Source organism: Coloeus monedula (genome assembly GCF_965178545.1).
Source record: "Coloeus monedula genome assembly, chromosome: Z".
NCBI lineage: Eukaryota > Metazoa > Chordata > Aves > Passeriformes > Corvidae > Coloeus > Coloeus monedula.
In genome coordinates, this window is record NC_138822.1 from 42,413,269 (window position 1) to 42,418,016 (window position 4,748).

Consider the following 4,748-nt stretch of genomic DNA (forward strand, 5'->3'; position numbering starts at 1 on the left):
AATGGTTCTAAGTTGTTGCAACTGTTCTTTGCACTTGCCAGATTAATAATAGGTTTTGGATGTCTCAGTATAATTAGTGAATTTTTTGTAAAGTTTTATAGACTTTATGACTTTTTAAAGCATTGCATGTTGCTTAGTATTCCTGTTTCATGTTTGCATTCTTTGTCACTAGATTTTTAGTTTTGAAAACATGTGATACACCTAAAATGGTACCCATCAGTTTGTACTACATATAAGGGACTCTTGGCATATGGATTTCATTTTCACAGATCTTTGAGCTAATAAAATTAATTTGAGTACAGTTTTTTTCTAGTGTTTATTTTCAGTGTATTCCAGTAGGAGTGCAGAAATGGTTTTGGGCCAAACGTCACTTCCTGCATAACAGTGTGTGAGTATGACATTACCAAAATTAGTGGGAGTTGCAGAGCCAAAAATGAGCCCAGAAACATCCCTATAAGAAATCTTTAAATACAACCATCATTAGTGCTACGACTGCAGATCATAGTATAGCACATGTTGGAAGGGACCTCTGGAGCATGTGTAGTCTAACTCAGATTGCTCTCTGGACCTAGAGAAATGTGAGAATGCAAAACTAAGACAATTACCGTTGTTTTGAATCTCCTGGGATTTACCGCCCGCATCTTGTTCCTGATTTGCAGCTTCTGAACTGGAAAAGACTTGCCACATAGGCAGGATGATTTAGGCTGAACTGGGGGAAAAAACAGCCTGTAACTATTTTTTACTCAGTCATCTCTTAATGTGAGTTCTGGTACACATAAGATCTGTAGAAATTCCTGACTCTAGTTGCTTGACAAATATGAAAAAACTCATGAATCCTCAAATGGAATTTTTCTACAGAGCAAATAGCACAAGATTACCTTAGCTATTGCAATATTGCACAAGTAATTGCACAATGAAAGTATGTTCTTTGTACAGAGTTTGTCACTTCATAAAATTAGAAGGTAATATATTAATCTTCATTATTTTTTTACATATTTTCCCAACTGTTTGTCTAATTTTTCAGTCATTCTTTGATTGTGATTTTGGTTTGACCGAACAGTTACGTGCAATCTGTATATTCAGCATTAAAAGGCTGCCTATTCCCTTTTTAGAATCTAATATTCTAAAGCTAATCACTGAGAAATGCTGGATAAATTATAAATTCGAAAGTGTTTTATTTGTGAGGATAGGAGTTAGGAATCTGCTACTTGTCCCTAAAAATACCATTAATAACTTAGAACAAATTATTTATATTACATGCCCATAAGCAGGTTATATAAATATATTAAATATTTTTCATGTTAAATACTTGCTTCTTAATATTTGTGTTTAGAGCATGAATTGCACCAAAAATATCCTTTAAAGCAAAATTGACCTGGCAGTTTGCAATTTAGATGGGCATACTTTTTTTCAGTGGGTTAACACTTAGCCTTTTTTTTCCTGTTAAATCAGAAACAGGAAGGATTCTTCATGTCACTAGTGCTGTGGTATTGCACTCTCATTGTAAGAATCTGTAGTGCATACTTTGTATATAGTTGGATCTGAGATTGGCCGAGACAATGGATTGAAGCTACTAGGGGAGAAGTATTCTTTTTAAGGCTATCATGAATATATCAGAAGTTTCAAGGTTTTTTCTAACGATTTAAAAACTTATTTACAAAAAATATTTTACACATACAAACATATATATTCTCTATATATTTAACAATAAAGTATTCTAATAAAAAGTAAATATTTTTATTTTAAATTATTATGAAACCATTTTCTATGTGCAATCTGAATATAAACTGTTTCATTCTCTTGCTATTAGTTAATGTTTTACATAATTGTCTGTGTTCTTGTTTGACATAAAAGCCTGAAATCAATAGGCCAGGTATTTGCTAGAGAACATGTTACTGTTTACTCATAAAGCTCAATAATTTTTTCTCTTTTCACTTAGTCTTCCCAAGAGCTATTCTTTAGAGTTCAGAACTTCGATCTCCAAAAAACAAAATAGCCCCAAACCCTTGTTTGAACCACCAGTGTGTAATATTTCACCAAAATTTGCTCATCTCACTAGTTTGCTGGACCAGACATCCCAGTTGCCTCCTGAAACGCTTGCCAGGTTGCTATGCAGTCAGCATTATTTGTCTTTTAATAATGACGTCAGTTTGTCAGCTGTGGTACCAGACAGAGAACTCGTGTACACTTGCTCTCCTTGAGTGAGCTGACTCTTTTCCAGCAGTAGTCCATCAAGGTTTTGTCCAGCATAACATGAAGTCATGATGAACCTAATAAAAGTTCACGGAAAGCTCTGAAACTTTATTTACGTTTTTTCTGAGGTTTTTTTTTTAAATCTGTCTTGTTTTCTCCAGTTATTCATCATAGTAAATATGGCGCTCTCTGCTTTTGTGTTAATTATGCAAATCCATGTTCATCTGCAGGGATTGATTTGTGGCACTTGAAGGATCAAATTCTCTGTCAAATGGTAGAAGTAGAAGCATTCCTGGAAATCATGGTTTTGAAAGCTTATATTGGGTGACTATGAATATTGGTATGATTCTGTGATGGGATTCATAGTTTTTGATGTAATTAAAATACTAAATCATAATTGCTGCAAGCAAAATACTGAAACAGGAGAAATCTCAATCCAACAAACAAAACTGTAATGTGACCTATACTATTTCTCCTTATTCTTTCTATCTGCAAAAGCATAATAATCCCTTCTCCACAGCAAAAATTTCAGGTTTATACCATCTTATCAATTTTATATACTTCCCATCAGTGCACAGTAGGAAGAGGATTTTCTAAAGCTTCTGAGTGCCAAGGCTTCCAGCAGAGTTGTCCTCTGATCTGGTTGCAAGCTGCTACTTTTGACCCTTCTGGCCAGGATAGGATTTCTGTGAACTGAAAGCTCCAATACCTGGTATTTACACCCAGTGCTCTGAGCTGATACAAACCCTAGCTTGCCTAGTTTCTATTTTTGTGTTCTAGCTCTTTGTGCTAGCATTTGAATTACATTTCTAAGTCCAAAGGTTTAATTTCCCTTGTGGTTTGTGCCACACAATTACAATTCAAGACTGATCCTGCTTGGATGTTGAAGGACTTCTGTAGTAGTCGCCAGGCTTCCTGACCTGAACCCCCAACCTACACTATGTCTGACTGCTTCTACTGCCTTTACTACCTTGGATACCATTTACCTAGCAGACTTGAGTTTGAAGTTGCTTCCCTGGGCCTACATAGGTGGTTTGGATTTAGTACTGGAAAGACCATATGACAAGCCTGTATCTTTTGATCTTATGTCTATTTGAGACACTAGTAAAAATAATTAAATTTTAGTCACATCTATGTTATTATTAATAATTTCAGTAGATGTTTCTATTTAATTATAACTAATTTTTCTAACCAGAAATAATGTAGTTACAGGAAACACCAGGCAATCTAATGTGTTCAAGAGCTGTGCTTTATACAGCTACATATGAGAATCGTGGATCTTGTCCAAGATACTTGGAAATCATGGAACTCTGATGTCCACCTGTTTCCAGTCATACTTCATGGCTTGTTTTGTCAAAATTGATTTACTGCTACTACCTTTAAAAATAACTTCTGAAAACTGACTTGGGCAGAATGTCTCTCCCTAAAACAATCAGAGAAAATTGAATGAGCTAAAGTCTCTTTCCCTCAGTTACAACAATTTCATTGTACTACTGCTGTGTTTTCAATGGGCCAAGGTATCTGTGGAAGGAATGCTTTAGTATTCACTGATATTAGCCTAGGATTTGGCAAACCTCAAGGCAAGTCCAAGCTGTGCTATCCCTTATGTGAAGCTGATCAAGTTTCACAGCTCTCCTGTTTTTATTCTCTTCCGATGAAATCAAAATAGCAATTTGCCTGCAACAGACTTTTTGGAGAAACTGCACAACATGCAGGCATTTCTTGGCTTAGAGAAGGCAGGGATCCTCCTCCTCTACGAGGTAAGTATTTCACACAAAATATGAGAACATCTGCGTACTGTAAACTCACCTCTTTCAAGATGAATCACAGAATCACAGAAACGGTCAGGTTGGATACAGCGGGTGATCTGCTCCAACTTCCAGCTTTATCAGGGACATACTAGAATACATGGCACAGGGTTGCACCTGGGTGGTTCTTACGTGTCTCCAGCGAGGGAAACTCCACAACTCTTCGGGGCAACGTGTTCTAGTGCATGGTCACTTGCACAGTTAAGTTCTTTCTCATATTCAGGTGGAACTTCCTGTGCATCAGTTTCTGCCCGTTGCCTCTTGACATTTCATATGAAATACGAAGGATCTCCTAAAACTCACTGTAACTGTGGGTCGCTACTTTTAATTTCTCACGCATTCACGCAGACTGCTTTTAGAACAAACGTCCCAGCTCTGCTGCAGCACCCATGTGGGGAAAGGCACAGACAGAAAATTACAGTAGGACATGCGATCACCGTCTGTATGAGTGTGTGTGTCTGCCCGCACGCCCACCCACCCACCGGCGGCCCGAGTACGCCGTCCCCGCCAGGGCTCGCTGCGCTCCCCGCGCAGGGCCCGCGGGGGTGGGGACCCCACGGAGCGCCAGGGCCGCGGCCAGACCGGGACACCCCGGCCCCGGCGGCCCCGGCCTCCCCGCCCCTCACACCGCCCTCCCCGCGGCCGCGCTGCCAATGGGCAGCCGGGACAGGGGTGGGAGGTGCCGGGCCCCGGCGACCTCGGGTTTATAGCAGCGGGGCCGCTGGCGCGGCCGCAGCCCCAGCGGCG